At 45.4% G+C, this 23,635-nt stretch overlaps 1 long non-coding RNA gene across 1 annotated transcript in view; it reads right to left on the reverse strand.

Annotated features, from left to right (window-relative positions):
- Positions 1 to 23,635, reverse strand: part of LOC129383500 (uncharacterized) — a 78,146-nt gene that overhangs the window by 48,706 nt on the left and 5,805 nt on the right. The window contains exon 3 of the long non-coding RNA XR_011896267.1: positions 6,227 to 6,325. This is a non-coding gene — a long non-coding RNA (uncharacterized lncRNA). The remainder of the gene's footprint in view (positions 1 to 6,226; positions 6,326 to 23,635) is intronic.

The raw sequence follows: 23,635 nt of genomic DNA on the forward strand, positions 1-23,635 counted from the left end.
CCAACTCCTACAGCTATCGTATTGGAATGGCGGATTCACCAATGTGCGCTAAATGCAAGTGTGAAGAGACCATCAGTCACCTTCTGTGCCACTGTTCTCGCTTCGATAATCAACGTGAGACTCTCGAGTGTGCCTTGAATAGACTGGATGACAGGCCATTTACGGAAGCGAAGATCTTGGGAGCCTGGCCTCACAGTTCATTAGCGCAGAAAGCAGTTCGAGCGCTTTTTCACTACCTGAAGGCAACAGACTTGAGTGCCCGACTATAGACATCCTACACCTAAGTTCTCTCTCTCTCTCTCTCTCTCTCTCTCTCTCTCTCTCTCTCTCTCTCTCTCTCTCTCTCTCTCTCTCTCTCTCTCTCTCTCTCTCTCTCTCTCTCTCTCTCTCTCTCTCTCTCTCTCTCTCTCTCTCTCTCTCTCTCTTTCACGCCGCATTCCCCTCCCCATGTGTAGGGTAGCAAACTGGACTCAGTCTGGTTAACCTCCCTGCCTTTCCTTCTTCCCTTCTCTCTCTCTCCCCCCCCCCTATGTCTGTGCCCATAGAGAGAAGTGTAATTGATGTTAAAATATACGGCGTACCTGTACAAGCACTCGTCGACACTGGAGTCCGCGTATCTGTGATGAGTGCCTGGCTACGTAGACGTTTAAAGAATGTCCTCACCCCAGCAGTTGCGCAAGTGCTTCGTGTGACCGACGGCGGCGTGCTGGTTGTTCTTGGAATCTGTACTGCGCGTTTAAATATAGCTCGCCGCCCTACTTTTGTTCTCTTTGCTGTGATCGACAACTGCCCTCACAACGTTATCCTTGGATTGGACTTTTTATCCAATCATTCTGCTCTCATCGATTGCGCAACCGGCGTTATTCAGTTAGAACTGCCTCAACTCGCCGATGCTCCGAGCACCACCCCAACGCACTTGTGCTCGCTTCAAGATGTGCGTCTGTTACCCGCAGTAGTCATTTACGTCGCCTGGACCGCACAGCCACAGGTTCCTGACGGTGAATATGTTTCTTGCGTTATCGTCCACGTGCTTTTCAACCGGAACGTTGCTCTTCCACATACGTTGGTCACGGTTACTAATAACGGCGTCGTTCTTCCGCTTCTGAATTTCAGCCTGTGCCCTCAAGTTCATCCAGCCTGTATGTTCTTAGCCAGCGTTCCGGTTCCTACGGATGACTTCGCGAACATGATTGCACCTGACCTCACTTCTGCATAGGCCACAGACATACGTCTTCTGCTCGAATCGTACAGTGATACCTTTGATTTCGGCAACAGGACTTAGGCCAAACATCTGGAGACGCAAATCCTATTCGTCGGCGTCCGATCGTGTATCACGTACTAAACGTATAGTCATCCAATCAGAAATGGACGAAATGCTCCGCAAAGGCGTCATCGAACCAACAGTGAGCCCTTGGGCTTCGCCTGTCGTCCTTGTTAAAAAAAAGACGGTACCTCACACAAGATGCCATGTTGTTAATCAAACATCAACTGCTATTAGCTAAACCAAAAAACACTCGAGCTATCTTGGGGTTGGATGTCGAAAAAGCTTTTGACAGAATTAAGCATATAGCAATACTTGAAGTGATTTCCGAACTGGGATTGGGGAGAAAACTCTATGAAGTGGTCAAAACCTTTCTTGGCAATCGTTCAGCTCACCTTAGATTCGGGGATATTAAATCAAAGAAGATGGATCTCGGTGACAGAGGGACGCCACAAGGGTCGGTCTTGTCACCTATGCTTTTCAACCTGGCCATGTCAAAAGTGGCAAAGGGACTAAAAGGGATAGAGGGCATTCACTTTACCATTTATGCAGACGATGTGACTATATGGACCGCTGAAGGAAGTATGGGACATGCGGAAAGCAGACTTCAGAAGAGCATTTATGAGGTAGAGTCTATTTTAGAAGGCATGGGACTCAAATGCTCTGCTAATAAGTCTGAACTCCTTGTACTCAAGAACAGAAGAAGGGGTAGAAAACCGAGGGGATACGTTCCCGAGGAAGAACCCAGGTTAGTACTGACCACGAAGGCAGGCGAATCTATTAAGCAAGTAGAATCCATTAGAGTCTTAGGGTTATTCCTGGAGGCAAACGGGGCAAATGGAAGAACAATACGACACATCACAAGCAAGACTGTGGAGGTAATAAGACTGCTAAGGAGAATCACTAACAGACACAGAGGGCTGGGAGAGGAGAGCGCCATGAGACTGGTCCACGCTTTCGCCTTGTGTCACTTCTCATATGTAGCTGGGATGCTCACTTGGACACAGACAGAGATAAACAAGTTGAACAGATTAATTAAAAGGCTAGTCAAAACAACAGTGGGGTTACCGATTAACACTCCGGATAACAAATTAATGAAACTCGGGCTCCACAACACAATAGCCGAGATAATTGAAGCTCAGCAAATTGCCCACAGAGAGAGGCTCTCTGGAACAAGGCCAGGTAGAGCAATACTAGAAGAGGTAGGATGGTGCCCAATTGAATCCAAAATTTCAGGTGAAGGCACAGTAGAACTAAAAGATAGCATAAGAAAGGTAATCAAGACGACTCCTTTCCCCAGAAATATGCACCCGGTGCACAACCTGGAAAGACGAAAGGCAAGGGCCAAAGCTCTCCTACAAGAGATAGAACAGGACAGAGAACATGCGGCATTTGTAGATGCTGCGTGGGTCAGAGGAAAGAAAGCCTTTACGGCAGTAGTAGTAGATGCAGATGGTCTCACTCGGGATGCTATTACAATCATGACTAAAGACACGACAGTCGCGGAGCAAGTAGCGATAGCATTGGCTTTAAGGAATAATAAGTGGACGAAGATTTACAGTGACTCTAAGATGGCTATTAGACACTTTACCAATGGCTTTGTAACCAAAAGGGCTGCCCAGCTGATCGGTGAGTTGGACAGCCAAGAGATCGAAATCCGCTGGTTTCCTGCGCACATGGGGTCTGTCGATCCATCTCGGAAGGATTTAAACGAGATGGCTAACGCAGCTGCACGAGGACTTACTATCCGTGCACTACGCGACCAGGACCTTAATAATATACAGGAGGAGAACAGGGACCAATTACTAACATATAATGAAATCACGAGGCATTATTACATGAACAGAAGGGAATTCCCAGTGCCACACGCTAAGCTCAATAGAGCTCAAGCGGTGACTCTGAGACTGTTGCAAACAAGAACTTATCCAAGTCCAAACTTTATTAACAAGATATATCCTGAAATAGAGATACCAATCAATTGCGAGAAGTGTAATGGCATCATTACTCTGGATCACATGCTTTGGCAGTGTCCTGTGACTTTCACAGACTGTGACAAGGAGAGAGACTGGTGGCAGCGAGTCCTACACAGTGGAGGTCTTTTCGATCAAGTACAGGCCGTCCAGAAGGCCCATGATACGGCGGTAAGGTTAAACCTTACTGTCCCGACGTGGGAGCCGCCTGCGTCAACCTAAGGGTTGATCTTCAGGACATTAAATAAAGTTCATCATACCATACCATACCATACCTCACGTTTTTGCGTCGATTATCGCCTTTTAAACAAGATCCCGCGAAAAGACGTCTACCCAGTATTACACATTCATGACGCCTTGGACTGCTTGTACGGAGCTAAATATTTCTCGTCTATTGATCTTCGATCCGGCTTCTGGCAGATTTCAATTGATGAAATCGCCCATGAGCATACGGCCTTCATTGCACCTGATGGTGTATATCAGTTCAAAGTCATGCCTTTTGGCCTATGAAATGCTTCTCCGGCATTTCAACGTATAAGGCGCTGTTATCTGCGACGCTACAAATGGGCCACCTGTCTTTGTTATCTTGACGACGTTATTGTTTTTCTCCCACGTTCAGCAGCCACCTTACCCGACTCGCTACAATTCTTGCGGTCTTCCGAAAAGCCGGCCTCCAACTGAACTCCACGAAATGTCAATTTGGGCACCGTCAGATTACCGTGTTAAGGCACCTGGTTGACGCATCCTGTGTGCAACAAGATCCGCAAAAAGTTCGCTCCGTTCGCAGTTTCCCTGTGCCACGTTCTGCTTCTGACGTGCGCGGCGTCGTCGGGCCTGTGTTCTCACTTTCGCCGTTTCGTCAAAAACATCGCCGACGTTGCTCAGCCTTTGACAGATCTTCTATAGAAGAACACTCCATTCTCATGGGGCCTGGAGTAGGCTCACGCATTCACCGCTCTCATAGGGTTTCTGACCGCCCCTCCTAAACTTGCCCACCTTGATCCATCTGCACCGACTGAAGTCCACACTGCCGCAAGCGGCCCCGATATCGGCGCTGTTCTCGCCCAACAACAGAATGGTATCGAGGCATGATAGCTTACGCCAGCCGCCTGCTGTCACCTCCGGAGAGAAATTACTCCATCACTGTGCGGGAGTGCTTGGTTTTAGTTTGGGCTGCCGCCAAGTTCTGGCCATATTTGTACGGCCGCACGTTTTCATTCGTTACAGGCTACCACGCCCTCTGCTGGCTGTCTTCCTTCCGGGACCCGCCAAGATGGCTTGGTCGCTGGGATCTGCAGCTCCAAGAATTTTCATTTATTGTCAACTACAAGTCTCTTTCGCGTAGGCGAAAGAAAAGTTTAGAGGGAACCTGCTTGACCCTTTTCCGACGACAACAAGAGGGTATAACTGGATCGCCGTCGCTACTAATTACGCGACACGCTACGCGATAACAAAGGCGTTGCCAACTAGTTGCCCAACTGACGTCGCCGATTTTCTCCTCCACGACGTCATTATCCGCCACGGTGCACCTCGACAGTTACTTACAGACCGCGGCTGCTCGTTCTTGTCTCAAGTTGTCGACGACCCCCTCTGCTCTTGTGCCACTGATTACAAGCTGTCCACCGCCTACCACCCACAAACGAACGGTTTTACGAAACGTCTCAACCGGAGACTCACAGAGATACTGTTGATGTACGTTTCCAACGATCACCGCGACTGGGACGCCACGCTGGCTTACGTGACGTTCGCGCATAACTCGTCCCGACATGACGCCGCAGAATATTCACCCTTTTATCTTTTGTATGGTCGCGACCATACATTGCCGTTTGGCACCATCCTACCTTCTGTGCCACGTGTTGCAACTGAGTACGCTCGTGAAGTCATCGATCGCGCTCACATGGCGCGTCAAGTCGCCCGATCTCGTTTATTAGCCTTGCTGCGTATGCAAAAAGAACTTTAAGAGCGGTGCCATCGCGATGTTAAGTTCGCCCCAGGTGCTTGGGTGCTCTTTTGGTCATCATGCCGTCGGGTCGGCCTCTCCCAGAAGCTTCTCTCCTGCTACACAAGGCTTTATGAAGTCCTACGTCAAGTTAACGGCGTTAATTACGAGATCTCGCCGTTACCGTTTGATCCATCCTCAAATCCGACGCCTGTAAGCATCGTGCGCGTTTCGCGGCTGAAGCCATACTTCGCTCGCAGTTCTTCCCTTAACGTGCGCCGAGACTGCGCTTAAGCCCCCAGGGGTCCTGTTACGGAAGGATAAAAGAAGAGAAAGCAAGAAGATCGCGAGACGCTGGCTGGTGCGTGTTGTTGCTGGTCAGCCATCTTAACCACTGCTTGTGTATATATTACAAATACAGTCTGTCTATACTCCCAACATCCCTGTAACAATATCTTTAGGAAAGGCAGGAAGGTTAATCGCACACAAGTGTTCGGATTGCGGCTCATAATCATTTTCCAGATAAAAAAAACGTTGTCAAATGTTAAGTACATACTCACAGCTATACGTGTGTGTATTATTGCATATCAAATGTTCAAGATTTTCGTACCTGGCATTCAATATGCACAGGATGACTAGCAATTACGTTGCAAAAAAGAGAGCATGTAGGGCCAGTAAACCGGGACAAGGAATTAAATACGATAAGGACGTTATCCTTTTTCTAGGACGCTCTGAAATAACTCTAGAACACTGCAACCTACTAAATCCGATGTGCCCTTTAGCACACATTATGTTTAGTGAATATTTTTTAGCCTTTGGCAATTTGATTCGCTTTTATTTATTTATTTATTTATTTATTTATTTATTTATTTATTTATTTATTTATTTATTTATTTATTTATTTGTTTGTTTATTTACCCTCAAAGTCAATGGCATTAAAGAGGGGAGGGGAAAAATACTATCATAAAGAGAACAGCAAGATACAATGAGTTATAATAGCAATTTCAAACAGGCACGTACCCAACCGATGGTATTTAGTTCAAAACAATTACTTACTGCATGTGCACAGGCAGTAGCCACCGTTATCGCCAATAAAACAGCTGAGCAATTGTCCGTCAGTGCAGTTTTTTAGATGCGTAGGACAGGTGACGCCCGCTGCAAAGCAGAGTTGAAAGCAAACATTATTAAGTAAGTTCAGCGCATTACGGTACTATTTGCCGCTCGTTACATCCATTTCTAAACTTTGAGCTGGCAGATAAGAGAACCTCTCACAGTACGCCTATCATTTATTGTAGCCTCATGTGTTTACGATGAACGAGTGCTGGGCAGTATACTTATGTTGGAGCCAAGGCGTCAAACACGGAAAGGACGACACAAAGCAACAGGCTTCACAGCGGTGCCCTGCAATAAAAGTCTATTAAGTGCTATGAGGCGTATACACATATAGAGGATGTCCCAGCTAACTTTAGCCAGAGTTTAAAAATGGGCGAATGCCACGTAACTGGACAGAACCAAAGTAATGATGATTGTCGCGCGACTTGCCGCTTGAGGCGCTTTGCGTGTATTCGCGGGCTTCGTTCACGCTCAGAAAAACACTTTTACGTAGCACGTATTGAGCAACAGAAAGCTGTATCGGTAGTTTTTCATGTCGCTCTACACTTTGCTCATTGGCACTTTTTTTAATTATAAATTTGAGAAGTTTAATAATGAAGACTAATTATCGAATAGGTGGAGTGAAAAAAATATATTTGACTATCTCCAAGCGATGGCAATCAACATTACCTTGTTTCTGTCCAGCTACGTGGCATACGCATATTTTTAAACTCTGGCTAACTTTAGCGGGGACACCCTGTATATATTGCCACACGCTAGTAACGCTGAACGCCAAGGACGAAGAAGTTTGTGTGGTAGCTGCTACAAAAAAGAAAGAACAGTTCTGACGCAAGGCTTCGCCTATTAAACGCAAAAATAAAGACGTATTTAAAAAAAAAGAACAGTAAACTACGAATAGTACAGATCAGTAATTTTACAGGAAGCAAGACGTTCATAATATGTTTCCACTGAGAGCCATGGCTAATCCCCAACTCGTGGATACGTACCAAAATTTTAAGGAAGAACAGTAAACGTTCGCTTGGACATCAGGAAGTAGGCTCAGGTTCGAGCTGCCCGACGAATAACTTTTCGTGTCAAAATTCGGGATCAGTTCCATTTCTTCGCGGACAGTTTAGATCTGTGCTGGATCTTACATTTTCCGGTTCAGGTCTTCCCACATCCGCATGGGAAACGGTGAATGTCGGGACAACCAGCGATCATTTTCCTGTTGTACTTGAAGTGGCAGGACCGCAATCCACCGTGGAGGCTCGAATCCACTCTTTTGTGGATTACCGTACATTTAAAAAATGCTTGCAGACCACTTTCAAATCAATGGAAAATTCTCCATTGAAACCTGAGGATATTTGCTCAATCATTGATGTTTCATGCAGAAGATCAGAGTTCCACTTAAAGGCACGCAAACCACTGGTTCTACAAATTGGTGGAATGAAGATTGCTCCGGGGACTACAAGCTACGTAAGGCTGCATGGAAACAACTCATGCATAACCAGTCTCCGGAAAACTGGGGCAACTATAAATTTATTGCTGGAACATTTAAAAGAACGGTGACTAAGGCAAAAGACGAATACAATGTCCGACATTTCGAATTCCTTTCAAAAGCAAATAATAAGCATGAATTATTTCGGTTTTTAAGATCCCGAAAAATGATTCCACGCCCCTTGCACTGGGAGTCGGTAGTTTTAACCATAAGTGAAAAAGCTGACTCTCTGAATGTAATCGCGCGAGAGTTAGAGACCCGCTTCGCTACCTCTCTTCCCTTCTCTCCTCACGGACAGGGCACTTCAGAAGATTACGAAGAGTTTTCTGTGGCAGAATTGTCCCAAGCCGTTTCCTGTTTGCCAGCTGCAGCCCCAGGTCCCGACGGACTCACTACCAAGATGATTAAACTTCTCTTTGAAGTCGCTCCTAACGGCTTGTTAGATGCCGTAAATTACTCAGTACAATATGCATGATTCCCTCCTGTGTGGAGAATTGCGAAAGTGATTCCTCTGCTGAAAGACCAAACGAAAGGGTTTGTCCTAGGCAATATTCGGCCTATTTCTCTAATATCAAATTTTGTAAAATTAATAGAAAGGTTATTAAACGCACGTATGGTTAACTTTGTGACCACGAGAGAATTATTGAGCCCCTGGCAAATTGGATTTAGACCAGGGATGTAGATTTGGTGCGCACATATCGACCTAGAAAGCCGAATTCAGTTGGCTCGTTACCAAAAACAATAGGCTGCCCTAGATACACTAGATATTTCTAAAGTATATGATAGTGTGGAATGCCCTTTATTAATAAAGAGGGTGCAGGATATTGGATTGCCGGACTACTTCGTGACGTGGACTGCACAGTTCTTGCAGGGCAGGGAGTTTTACTGTGCACAAAGTGGAATTTCATCGGGAAAATGCAGACAAACGTGCGGGGTTGTTCAAGGCGCAGTTTTGTCCCCGCTGTTGTTTAACATCCTACTCATCTCCATTCCTTATCATCAAAATGTAAGCACGTATGTTTACGCTGACGATATAGCGTTTTTGCTTCAGCAAGTGATATTCAGTCACTGTACGAATGCTTACAGGAATACTTATGCGAGCTAGAAGCATGGCTGTAGAGTATTCGCTTGTCCCTTAATGTAAATAAGAGTGCTGTTCTTGTCTTTCCCCTACAAGACCCAGTTACTATATCCCTTTCATACCGCCACTCCACTATCCCACAAGTGGAAAGAATCAAGTACCTTGGAATTACTTATGATGGAAATCTTGATTGGCGTCAGCACATTGAATATATAACTTCAAAAGCTTCTCGTGCAATGGGGATATTAAGAAGAATAAGCAATAATCGATGGGGCATGCGTAGAGACACACTCACAATGATTTACCGCATGTATATCGGACCTATACTAGAGTTCGGCTGCGTGTTATTCTCCGGCGCGGTGGCTTACAAGCTACGCACACTAGTTTTGCTGGAACGGGAAGCGCTTCGCTTATGTCTGGGCCTACCGAAGTTTGTAGCCAAAGCTGTGCTCTGCAAGAAATCACGATTACCTTCCCTTGAAATGAGATTTAAAATACTCACCATTCAAACATTCATAAGGCTCTATGAATCCCCACTAAGAAGGTCCCAGTCCATCTTCATCAAACAACGAGCCGAATTTTTTGGAGTCAGATGGCCACGGTTTCACACGCCACAAGTCATTATATCACAATCGTTATTGAATCCGTTAGACGTAAATATAAATGATGTAATCATGGAAAACAGCATCTCAAATTCACTAGTTATTACTTATGATGAATATACTTCAATAAAACTTGGTGCTGGGCTAGTTGGTGATGCATTCTTTAAAACTGATGGTAGCGCTGAAAAGGACGGACACACGATGAAAAGACGACACGACGACGAGGAAACGTGTGTCCGTCCTTTTTAGCGCTACCATCAGTTTTAAAGAATACTTATGATGAGTATACCCAAATAATGCAAAGCAGCTTCCCTCGCATATTCTTAACGGCTTACTCCAGGATCATTTGAATCAACTCCACACTAACGTAATTATAGCAACGGATGCTTCGCAGAGTGAGGAAAAGACAGGAGTTGGAATTTTTTCATCATCATTGGATTGGTCTTTTTCTATTCGGCTTCCCGACTTCACTCCAATATATCTAGCGGAATTCCTAGCTGTTGTCCAAGCTTTACGAAAGCTACAATCTTCCAGGACAACCGCGGTAATGATCACAGATTCTTTATCACTGTGCACTTACTGCTCCCGGCGAGTCACACATACTAAAAACTTTGTACTCACTGGCTCCAAGTCATTTGCCAAGTTTACGATTAATATGGGTACCTGGGCACAAAGGCATATTTATGAATGAGGTGGCAGACAGCTTGGCCAAGGCTTCTATCAGCGGCCCGCTGCTTCCCCTTCTTCCAACGGTGGGTTTTATCACGTCCGCCAGGTTCAGAAGATACATCCTTTTAACATCACAATCAAACCTTAAATCATCCTTGGAACTGCACCACTTACAATTCCCTTGGAGCAGGAAATTTTGCAAAACAAGACAAACTGAAGTCACATTAACGAGACTACGTTGTCGAGTACCATCTCTAAATTTTTACATGCACCGATCTGGTCTGGCAATATCGTCATTGCGCCATTTTTACAACGCATTACAGACGATTGAACACTGCTGACTGGAATGCCGGCGTTTCTCCTCCATGAGGAAAATGACATTAGAAATTACAGTGCGAAAGCTCCGCCTGCCATTGAACATTCCGGTACTGCTGTCTTTCGGAGCGTCTGTGCTTGGGCACTCACACAGGAATGTGTGCTTCGCCTTAGAAAAATTTATTATTGAATCAAACCGATTTCATTGTTGATCGTATTATTCCTTTCATTCCTCCTCTATTGCGTCATATCTATTATAGATATTTTTTTCCTCTTCATAGCATGACAGTCTACTGAACAGTTTTCAATTTTCCTCGCTTAAATTTATGTAACAAAATTATAGATTTCTAACTTCATTTTCTGAACACATAAGCAAAGTCTGCCCGACTCTTGGCCAATCCCCGAGAGTGGGTAAGTGCCAGACTCATCAAGGACATCATCATCATCATCATCATCAACTGACTGCTTGCATTTTCCTTCAGCGACAAACTGGTGGACATGCTGGGTACGCATACACCCTACGCCTGCTTCTCCTGAACCAGGAGCTACCAACGCCAGTAGCTAGGCGACAGCAGGAATCCATCGAAGTAGCTGTCGCCTCCAAGGTCTTCCATAACAATACAGTCCATTGGCAAGCCGTCAGTTCTAAGCTAACGGTCGTTTACTGCTGGTTTTTGGTAGCAGCTACCAAACAAGCTTCTTTGTCCTCGGTTTCCAGCGTTACTAGCACGTGTCATTACCGGCAATGACACTACGACTCTGTTCCGATTATCGCAAACTCAACAAGACCACGAAAAAAGACGTCTATACCCTTCCGCGTATGGACAACTCTTTGGACCGCCTGCGACATGCCCGTTACTTCTCTTCGATGGATCGGCGTAGTGGGTACTGCCAGATTGAAGTTGATGAACGGGACCAGGAAAAAACGGCGGTCTCTATGAATTCAAGGTCCTCCCTTTTGGATTGTGTTCTCCGGCCACATTTTAACGCATGGTGGGCACAGTGTTATCTGACCTCAAATGGCACTTGTGTTTAGCCTAGTTGTTACGATCTAGTTCTTTTTTCTACCACGTTTGAGCAACACTTCGAGCGGCTTGACGCGGTTTTTCAGGCCATCTACACCACCGACATGTCTTTGAAGCTCGAAAAATGTCACTTTGGATACGAGGAGCATAAATTTGTGCGTGGTCATAATTTCAGCAGCGCCGGCGTTCGCCCTGACCCTGACAAAGCCATGGAAATTGCTTTGTTCTCGATACCGAAGACAAAGCACGATGTCCGCCGATTTTTAGGGCTTTGTGCGTATTTCCGCCGTTTTGCGCCCAATCTTTCTGAGATTGCCGAACCTTTTCAACGACTCATGAAAACGTCACATTTGTTTGGGGCCCGGCACAATCCAACGCTTTTCAGGACCTTCAGCGACGTTTACTGACACCGCCGATCCTCGGTCACTTTGACACAGAGGCCGACACAGAAGTGCATGCTGATGCTAGCAACGTCGGTCTCGGAGCGAAAGTCGTATAATTTCAAGCTTCATTTCACATCACTTTATTACCTTAAACACCCCGGTTAAGGGGTATTACATAAGGGGTGGGCTGACAAATAAAGTTTACAGAGAGTGATCTTCATGACAAACAAATGCAGTTAAGTTGTCCGCAAAAGTTGATGAACACGTGATGGCTGCAATGTCATGGGGAAGGCCATTCCAGTCCACTGCTGGGCGAAGAAAAAATGAGGCTGCAAAAGTAGCGGTGCGAGCACGTGCGCGTGCGGTTGAGTAAGGAGGGGGCATACGGGGAGATATGCGCGCAGGTGGGATGATATACGGTGCTTGATTGAGGGAACTGTGAAACAATTTGTGAAACAAACACTGGCGATGCGGAGACGCACAGAAAGATTAGCAAGATCAGTTTTACGTTTTAGGGATGATATGCTTACTTCTTATGAATATGAAGAATGCATGAATCTAGTAGCACGATTTTGTACAGATTCTAGTTCGTTTCTAAAGTCAGCCCTGGTGCAGGCTCCAGATGGGCGCTGTCTATTCTAGTTTCGATCTGATGAGTGATTTGTACGCGAGAAGTTTTATGACTGATGATGCGTGACGCAAATGACGCTTTAAAAAAACCGAGGGATCTGTTCGCAGATGATATGATATTGCTGATGTGTGCGTTCCATGAAGGGTCAGACGATAAGGTGACGCCTAGGTATTTGTATGATTTAACTTGTTCCACAGTGGAGTGAGAGATTAGGTATAAGAATGATAAGGGGATTAAGCTTGCGTTGAAAGGAAACGAGGTTGCATTTAGTAGGATTAAGCTTCATTAGCCCAAGATCACACCACTGTTGTACAAGGTTAAAGTCATGTTGGAGTGCAGTTCTATCAGAAATTTTTGTAATTGTGCGATAGATGACGCAATCGTCGGCAAATAAACGGATATGGGAGGACACATGTACGGGCAGGTCGTTAATATATATGAGGAATAAGAGGGGTGCGAATACAAATCCTTGGGGGACGCCGGATGTTACTGGGAGAGAGCTAGAACGGCTATTTTTAATTGAAACAAACTGGGAGCGTTTGTTGAGAAATGCTGTGATCCATGCGAGAATGTTAGGGTGCAAATTCAGCTGGGAGAGTTTTAGTATAAAGCGTTTATGTGGTACTGTATCGAATACGTTTGCGAAGTCGAGAAAGTCTGCATCGGTCTGAAGGTTGTGGTCCAGATTAGAATGTAGATAATGAAGAAATATACCAAGTTGGGTTTCACAAGATAAAGATTTACGAAATCCGTGCTGGGAAGGATGAAAAAAAATTGTTAATGTCAAGGAAGTGCATAATGTGAGAGTATATGACGTGTTCCATGATTTTGCATGGGATGCTTGTTAGAGAAATGGGGCGGTAATTTAGGGGGGACTGTTTGTTACCTGATTTGTGAACTGGAATGACCTTTCCCTCCTTCCAGTCGTCTGGTAAAACTCCTGTTTCGAGTGAAAGTGAGAAGAGCATCGAAAAATACACTGCAATAATTACTTTAGTATTTTTTAACAGTTTGGAGTTGATATCGTCGACACCAGCCGATGATGGAAGTTTTAATTTGTCAATGAGTGATTAAATGCCAGCCACAAAAATTTCAACAGGGGCCATCATTGGCAATGACGTAGTAGGTGGCGTAGGAAGAGGCAAGTCGGCTTCTTCAGTGAGCACGGAGGAAAACGCGATGTTATAGGTATCAGCACAAATAGCGTCGCTTATAATTTCGTCTTTATCGTTTGTAAGTGTGACATCATGTGTTAGTTGCGGATTTATGACTTCCCAAAATTTTCTAGGGTTAGTTTTTAGAATTTTAGATAAGTCATTATGATAGCATGTCTCTTTCGCTTTCCGAATTGCAGTATAGTAAGCGTCTTCCGCAGAATAGTACCTGTCCCATGCGCTCTGACTTCCATCACATTTCGCAGTACGAAAAAGGCGCTTTTTCTTATTTTCGAGTGCTTTTAAGCTTCTACAAAACCATGGTTTATTTTTATTGGCAAGAAAGCTCACCGTGGGGATGAATTTATTAATCAGGTTAGTCAGGTGAGTAACTTTGTCCTTAAGCACTAGCCAGGTGTCATTGAGAGAACGGGAACCGAGACTGGATTCGAAAACAGGCAGCAAGTATCGTAATTCATTATTAATTGCTTCAGAGTTAGCCTTATCGTACAAGTGAATTCTTTTGCGAAAGACGTGTCGTGTTTTGGGGACGAAATTAAATGTGGTATGGAATAACTTTGTGATCGCGGATTTCCCGTAAATATACGATAGATGTTAAGCTTTCGGGGCTATTCGTTAGTACAAGGTCTAGAATGTTTGAGGATTCACAAGTGACGCGCGGCGGTTATGTTGCTTGTTGGATGAGGTCAAAGTTGAGACAAAGATTGATAAATTTTCTTGCTTCAGTATTTCCTGAAACTAGTGAAGCCTGATTGAGCCAATTGATGCTAGGGAAGTTGAAGTCTCCATAAAGGAGGATATGTGCATTGGGGTGTTTTTTAGTTAAGCTGGGATCTTATTTCATTAAGTTCGAGGGCGAAATCCGGATCAGTTCGAGGGGGCCTGTAGCATACCCCGAGTATTATTGCTTCGGCAGGGGCACGGCATAGAGTTTCCTACGAAAATTACTAGAGGGAACTCTGGCGCTAGTGTCTACGGGAGCTGCAATGGGAGCGCTTGTCCCAGCATGGGAATTATGGGAAGCACATGGATTTGCCTAAACTTCGTTCTTTTGGCTTCAAACGGCTTTGTGACTGTAAACTCGTCATTTTCAACAGTATATTGCGCAATAAATAATTAAATAAACATCATTAAAAATGCCCGACGGCAGGATTCGAACACAGGGACTCTAGCCCACAAGCCTGATATTGAAACCATTAAGCCACGGACGCATGCATCGACAACCGAATGAAACGCCCTTATGAATTTATCGCGGGCATGCCAGTGCCTTGAGACGCTTGACGCGTTTCGATTTGGCCACGTGGACAAGCTCAATCGTTGCAATTAATAGCAATTGTTCGCGTTCCCGGCGTCTTCTGCAGTTCGAAGAATATAGATTGCGCTGAAATATACGACAATAAGATTTATATAGCGTAATATACGAAGCCACAAGAACGTCTGAATCCACAAGCACGAAGATCAGACAAATCCATGTACTTCCCATCATTCCCATGGTAGGACAACGACTGCAGCGCCAGAGTTCCCTCTAGTAATTTTTGTAGGAAACTCTATGGGGCAAGGCACATTACTCATAGTGATTCCAGTTGCGAAGATATACTGATTAAAGAGCATGATAGTTCTTTGTTGGTGGCGATGAGTACGCCCCCGCCACGTGCATTCATGCGGTCGTGGCGAAAAATGTAAAAGTTCGGCAAGTCAGCCAGTGCCTCCGTACCTAAAATGTCGTCAGTGAGCCATATTTCTTTTAGTATCAGTACACTACTGCCGGATGATTGTTCTAGATAGACAGGAGCACGCGTTTGGGAAGAAAACTACGTATGTTACGTAGCTGATGTAGAACGCGTCATTGCCTATGTTAGCCGCACATTATCTGCTGCTGAAAAGAACTACTCAGCAACTGAAGAAGAATGTCTGGCGGTCGTGCGGGCTATCCAGGAGTTCCGGCCACATTTGCACTGACGACCCTTCCGAGTCGTCAGCGACCACCACTCTCTCTGCAGGTTGGTGAATCTCAATGATCCTGCAGGCCATCTCCCAAGATGGTGCCTTCGGCTGCAGAAATTTGATGTGACAATCAGGTCTGGTCTGACAATCTGTAAGTTTGGTCAGAAACACATCGATGCCGATTCTCTCTCTCGCGCCCCCATCGAACCCGTGCCCCTAGATACTGACGAGGACTGTGGTTTTCTTTGTACTCTTCAATATTTAAACCTGGCTCAACAGCAACGCCAAGATTCCGAGCCCAAACTCTTAATTCAATGCCTTGAAGGACGCCGCCAACAAACCCTGATGCAGTTCGCGCGTCACTTGTCCTCTTGTGCCTACGCAGCGACATCCTATACAAGTGGAACTTTCATCCTACGGAAACCGTTTTTCTACTCGTTGTTCCCGCTTCTTGTGCACGCCACGCTTCTTGTGCACGCCACGACGAACCAACGCCCGGGAATTTTTTACGCGTACTCTGGCAAGGATGAAGCAAGAGTACTACTTGCGAAAACTCACAAAAACCGCGAAGCAGTACGTCAGGAGTTCTACAGATTGCCACTGTCGCAATGTTCCATCAATGAAACTAGCCGGTCTGTTTCAGCCTGTACGACCTCCTTTCTCACCTTTTCACAAGTCGAACACAACTACAGCTGAAGCTACATTTTCTTTCTTAATAGAGTGACCACATAAGTAATGGTTTTCTTTGCTACGCATCTACCTGTTTGGGCAGCGAGGATTGGCTTTTGTGCCTTCTAGGGATGCCTTGTAACGGACGACGCGCGGGATTCGCCATACATGCTCGCGTTTCGGAGAGCGCCTGGCGCTGGGCAGTACCCGTCCAAACAAATGTCAGCTTGCGCAACTTGCATCATGCTCAGTTTTTTTGGGACCACTTCATCTGCCGGTGAGTGGAAGGACAGGATAAAACATTATAATCAGCCGCGCCCAACGACTGGTACGCCCTACGGCGTGAAATCGTTGAATAATCAATTGCTGGAACTATTTAATCTCTGTCCAGAGATAGCCTACATAGTGTTTCAGTCTCAGTATCTTATCACCATCCAAAATGAAATCAAACCTCTTGCAGGTGCGACTGTCTAATTTTATTGTGTAATCACGACTTATCGTAGATATGCTCAAGAAAATGACTTTGGTCGAACGTGCAGAGCCATTTCAATACCAATAGAACACTCACTCGAATTTTTTCTGCATGCGTCACTTCTTAATTTGACAGTTTTGTTTACAGGCTGTTTATAAATACGAGCAAGACTATTGCTTCCCCGCAGGAGCGAAACAGCAGATATTTCGTATCTTCAAAAATTGGGACCAATTTTTGGTGACGTGTACGGAAAATTTGCGCTGTGTAGGTTCCTTATGTACTTTGAAAACATTTACTGAAAAGTCACTGCCTCCCAATTTTTATGCGTTATGCACGGTATTTAGTTTTTTTGCCTCGGTATCCTCGGTAATATATATCTATACGCGTGGCATGGTGTTTATACTTATTCGAAGTACGAATCAATGTTCTGACTGACGAGCGATATATGCTTATTCTGTGTAGATTCATCACAGCCTTTGTAGAAAGTTGCTCACTGAAGCATTCCATGGTGTCATACTGTCTTTAAGCGAAATGCTTCCCAGACTCCTAAAACAACAGCATGAGTGTTTCAAATTTGTCTACTAAACCCCCGCTTTTGCAGTGTTTTTGTGAGTCATACGATATTCGTAGTTTATTTGTACGATGTCCTTTGGGAGCTAAACAAGGCATCTTGTTTATATCTGAGAAAAATTAAGGGCATGGTATGTCCAATATGTAGGCAATGTTTCAAATGGGTGGCCTAAATGCTCATATTTCTGTAGAATATGCATGCAAGTGGTCCATAGCGTTATTGTCCTGTTTTACGAGCGGTGTAATTGTTAGACGGCTGCGCAGTCATAACTACAACTACAACTGAGGTCAAATTTTGTGAACATAAGGATACGCCAAGTTTAAGTGCGATGGTAAGCGTGTGTTGATCAAACACAGCGTTAAAAAAATGTAAGCAAGTGTTCGAAAGTATCACGCTGCTGCTATAAGCTAGGTTTCCCTATGTCCCAAGAGAACTCTGCGTTTGAGGTATATTATACTTTGAAGGAATATTCGGCATTTTAAGTGCAATATCTCGCGTAGTTTTAGCGTTTCTGCTATACTTAGAAGCGTTACAAATAATTATTCAAACCTCGTCGTTTTTTTTTTCTTCTTGATGAGCGATATATTGGTTTCGCCTGGTCTCCTCAGTGAAGGAGGCAGCTTCGTTATGTTCGGTGACTGTAAGGACAAGATAATGGGTGATGTGTAGGTTAAGTTTAAAATAGATGGGTGTTTGGGGATTTCGCAATAAAATGCGTATGCAAGCACTCTAGATTGTTATGAGCGTGTCTGACGAGCGGGGAAGTATGGAACCCGCTGCCCAGGCAGAACTATATATAAAAGCCACCAAAGCCAAATTTAGCAAAAATTGGTGTTACGCTACGGAAACTCTGTGTGCGAAGTTAATAACGGTTGGATCAAACACAGCCTATGTAAAAATCTCTTATTCAACTGTTAGAGCCTGTGATATAGTCGCTATCAGCCATACTTCCCAGTGTCCCGACATATCTGAAGGCTCCAACATGTTTATATTTTGTCGAAAGGGTAGGGGGGACATGTTAAATACAAAGTGAGACAAAATTTTTCCATTCCTCGTCCGTTTAGAAGCGTCGCAAATAATTACTGAGTCGTCGTTTTCCCTTCCCTATATTCAGGTGTCATAAGATGTTCAGACTTGGTTTGATCGGTGCCATCGGTGAACTATAAAACACATTTTGTTAATATTTGGCAGACATAAAGGGCATGTTTTGGGCAATATGTAGGTAAACTTCAAAGGCAGGGGAATAATTAGGACATTTGCCATAAATTTCGCATGCAAGCAATCCGGAGCTTTATCAATGCGTTTCGTGACTAAAGGAATTTACCCCGTTGCTCCGGGAGAACTGTGAAACCAACCGATATCAAATCTAGCGGAAATTGACTGAGGGACGGGAGGGCGGGGAGGACACCATGGTAAATGGTATGGCGAAGTAACATGTGTGTTGACAAACTATTGCCTTTTTTAAAATTCCCAGCTTGAAGAGCTCCAAAGCGGGCAAATCTTTATTTTATTTCATTTTATTTATAACTCACCGCAGAGCACACATCAATCCTTGCATGAAGGGCACTCAAACGTACAAGGCAAATAAGAAACAAGGCAAGCAAAAAAAAACGCAAATATAGAAATCTAGATACAATACAATAAACACAAATAAATATGCATAACAGAGAACATACGAGTAATGTACTTCATTAGGAGGGTTTTAATACATAGGAAGTCGGGAGTCCACTCAGACACTGCTCTGACGAAGAAAGAAAATTTGTATGTATTTGTCCTGGCGAAATGAGAGGTTAATGTATATGTGTGATCATGACATGTACGCCTTGTGGACGAAGGGGTCACGTATACCGAGGTGTCTGAGAATAATTAACGGTTAATTAGCTGATGTAGAAAATTTAGGCGAAGCGCCTGTCTCCGTGTCTCGAGGAGAGGAATGTCGTTTGACACCATTTTTTAGCTGTGTGGGGGAATCGGTGCTCTTAAACTTAAAATAAGTCTCGAGGAAGGGAATGTCGTCTGACACCATTTTTTAGCTGTGTGAGGGAATCGGTGCTCTTAAACTTAAAATAAATAAAACGAACAGCCTGTCTCTGAATTATCTGCATGATTTTAATGTTATGTTTAGTGTATGGATCCCATGTAATGCAAGCGTACTTTAGTTTGGCTTGATAAAAGTGAAATAACTTAATTTTGTGCTGGCAGGTGAATTTCTCAGTTTGTGTTTTTAAGAAGAAAAGTTTATGGAAGGCTTAACAACAAATATTACTGATATGTAAATTCCAGGAGAGGTTATTAGAATATGCCACGCCTACTTAGTTATAATTTTTCAGCTCCCTCTAACGGTGAAGCGGGCATTGTGTATTGATATTTTAAAGGGCTTTTCTTGCGATTAAAACGAAGGCAGACTGTTTTGTCTTTGTTTAAGACCATGCTCGACCCATCACGCCATTCTTGTATATTGTGTAAGCTTAGATCAAGTTTGGTCTGGTCATGTACTGAAGATATTTCCATAAATAAGATGCAGTCGCCCGCAAAAAATCTAATTTGTGTATCTGGGTTCACAACGGTGACAATGACACTTACGTAGAGTAGAAAACGTAATGGCCCCAGGACCCTACCTGGGGTACACCGGATGTAACGGGAAGACAGCTGGAGCTCTTACCTTCAATTGTGGCAAACTGCACGCGATCCAAAAGATAAGCTGCTATGCAAGAAACTATAATGTTAGGAAGATTATTATCTCTAAGTTTTTGAATCCGTAAATAATGAACTATTCTGTCGAATGCCTTATGAAAGTGCCTTTCTAAAGCCTTACTGAAATGCCGTACTAAGAAAACGGAACAGTCATATATATACGGACAACATTATAAAGTACGTGACATAATTACAAGAAACTGAAACATTTATTGGAACTGTTTGAAAAAAACGCGCTCACTGGAAATCGGGTTCTAATTCTTCAAGGTCGCACACATCTGCTGTCTTTTTTTCTTGCGAATATTGCAAGTAATTTATGTTGATTGTACGTCGTTGCGTATTACCTCTACAGTACAGTTAAATAAACTAGCGATACATATGTGCTGTACAAACCTCTTTGTTTCATTATGAAAATTGTTTGTGGCAAATGTGCACCGTTTATGTGCGCTGTACTGCCTCTACTGGGCAGGATCTGGGACCTCTGTGAGGCACCCATAGCCTTTTTTCTCTGTATCATCTTGTGATATATATAACTGCAAGAAACAAATGCAAATTCAAATAACTTATTGGGCCCCCCATGATTCACCATGTGTGATTGATAAATAGGACTATATCTTTTGAACATAAATATAACTGGCACCAGCCTTTCCAGGTAACTAATTCGCAATATATATATATATATATATATATATATATATATATATATATTGTTACGTAGGAAGACGCAGACGAAAAGCTATGTACAAGTATATTTACATGAAAATACGCCGCGCTTGGCCAAGAGGCAACAGCCCGCGCGAAGACGAATCGTCGTCGTCGTCTTCACACTGCTCGCCTTTTCGTGATCGCACATATTGTTCCGTAGCACTACCCCCGGCTGCAAAAGCGCCGTCCCGGAGCGACTAAAGATCGGACTCGGAAGCAGTGTAGTAGGCCTTGAGCCTACTGACATGCACGACATCCCTAGATGCCAAAGGAGAGGACGAGGTTGAACCCACAGGAGCAATTTCGTAAGTCACAGGCGTCACCTGGCGCAGCACGCGGTAGGGCCCTGTGTATCGCGAAAGGAGCTTCTCTGAAAGTCCGACGTGACGAGAGGGTGACCACAGGAGCACGAGCGCACCAGGCGAAAACTGTACATCACGATGGCGGGCGTTGTAATGACACTGCTGAGTGGCTTGTGAGGCCATCAGTCGAGCACGGGCAAGCTGGCGTGCATGGTCGGCGAGGGCGATGGCGTCGCGCGCATACTCGCTTGTTGAGATCGCAGCAGGAGGAAGTGCCGTGTCTAGGGGCAAGGTAGGTTCGCGACCGTACAGTAGATAAAATTGAGAAAATCCGGCGGTGCCGTGCCGGGCAGAATTGTACGCAAATGTTACGTAGGGAAGGGCAATGTCCCAGTCGTGGTGGTCTTTGGAAACGTACTTGGACAGCATATCGGTAAGAGTACGGTTTAACCGCTCTGTCAGGCCATTGGTTTGAGGATGGTATGAGGTAGTCAGTTTGTGTTGAATGGAGCAGGAACGCACAATGTCGCCGATAACTTTCGAGAGGAAGTTTCGACCACGGTCAGTAAGCAGCTGTCGCGGGGCGCCATGAAGCAAGGTAATGTCACGTAAGAGAAAGTCCGCGACGTCAATGGCGCAACTGGTAGGGAGAGCCCGAGTGATAGCGTATCGGGTGGCGTAATCAGTCGCGACGGCTACCCATTTGTTCTCAGAGGATGACGTGGGAAAGGGACCGAGGAGGTCTAATCCAACACGAAAGAACGGTTCCACAGGGATGGTGATCGGCTGGAGATGACCGGCAGGTAGCACCTGAGGTGTTTTCCGACGCTGGGAGGGATCACAGGCAGCAACATAGCGTCGAACGGAGCGAGCGAGACCAGGCCAATAGAAGCGGCGGTGGACGCTGTCGTACGTGCGGGGTACCCCAAGATGTCCTGCAGTGGGTGCATCATGCATCTCAAAGAGCACAGTCTGTCGTAGCTGTTTTGGCACGACAAGAAGAAGATCAGAGCCGTCAGGGAGGAAGTTCCTTCGATACAGAATGCCGCCCTGGAGGACATATCGGCGAACGGATGTGTCGGTAGGTGTAGAGCGCAGACGCTCAATAAGTTCTCGCAGCGATAGGTCTCGGTACTGCTCATCGGCGATGTTAGCGAAGGCAGACACAGAGAAAATGCCGTTGGCGCTACTACTGTCGGCGTCGTCAGGCTCGTCGACCGCGTAGCGAGACAGGCAGTCAGCGTCCTTGTATAGTCGGCCAGATTTATAGGTGGCAGTATGCGAATATTCTTGGAGGCGTAAGGCCCAGCGACCAAGTCTTCCTGTAGGATCTTTCAGTGAGCATAACCAGCAAAGCGCGTGATGGTCTGTGACCACGGAAAAGGGTCGGCCATATAAGTATGGGGGGAATTTCGCAACCGCCCAAACTAGGGCCAGACACTCACGCTCAGTGATGGAATAGTTGCGCTCCGCGGGTGAGAGGAGCCTGCTGGCGTAAGCGATAACACGGTCGTGGCCACGCTGGCGTTGTTCCAGTACTGCGCCAATTCCGTGACCGCTGACATCAGTACGGACTTCGGCAGGCGCAGAAGGATAGAAATGGGCCAGAACGGGAGGCGTTGTGAGAATGTCGATTAGATGAGAGAATGCAGAGGCCTCGTTATCGCCCCACTTGAAAGGGGCGTCTTTTTTCAAAAGCTCGGTTAGTGCACGTCGTGCTATGGCGGCGAAATTTCTCACGAAACGGCGGAAGTACGAACAAAGGCCGATGAAGCTGCGCACATCCTTGACACACTTCGGAACAGGGAAGTGCGCAACAGCATGGATCTTGCCTGGGTCCGGTTGCACTCCGTTCGCGTCAACGAGATGTCCAAGGACGGTAATCTGGCGACGGCCGAATTGACACTTCGATGCGTTGAGTTGCAGACCGGCTCGACGAAAAACGCCCAGGACTGCTGAGAGGCGCTAGAGGTGCGTAGCGAACGTTGGGAAGAATACGATAACGTCGTCCAAGTAGCACAGGCACGTGGACCATTTGAAACCGTGAAGAAGGGAGTCCATCATGCGTTCAAAAGTGGCAGGGGCGTTACATAGACCGAACGGCATCACTTTGAATTGATAAAGACCGTCAGGTGTTAAAAAAGCAGTCTTCTCGCGGCCGAGATCGTCCACGGCAATCTGCCAGTAGCCGGAGCGAAGGTCAATAGAGGAGAAATAGCGAGCACCATGGAGGCAGTCAAGAGCGTCATCAATCCGAGGTAGGGGATACACGTCCTTTTTGGTAACCCTGTTAAGGTGCCGATAGTCCGCGCAAAAGCGCCATGAGCCATCCTTCTTTTTGACCAGTACAACAGGTGACGCCCATGGACTAGATGATGGTTCAATAATGTTCTTGGCAAGCATTTTGCGAACTTCTGCGTGAATAACTTGACGCTCAGCTGGTGACACCCGATATGGGCGGCGATGAATAGGAGGGGCATCGCCGGTATTAATGCGATGTTTGACAGCTCTAGTTTGGGCCAAAGGACGATCGTTAAAGTCAAAAATATCGTGGTAGGAAAACAGAACGCGGTAGAGTTCACGAGCGTGCTCGGGCGGCAAGTCGGGCGCAATCATTTTCTGTAAGTCAGCGATGGT

The sequence above is a fragment of the Dermacentor andersoni genome, chromosome 8 (assembly GCF_023375885.2).
Source record: "Dermacentor andersoni chromosome 8, qqDerAnde1_hic_scaffold, whole genome shotgun sequence".
NCBI lineage: Eukaryota > Metazoa > Arthropoda > Arachnida > Ixodida > Ixodidae > Dermacentor > Dermacentor andersoni.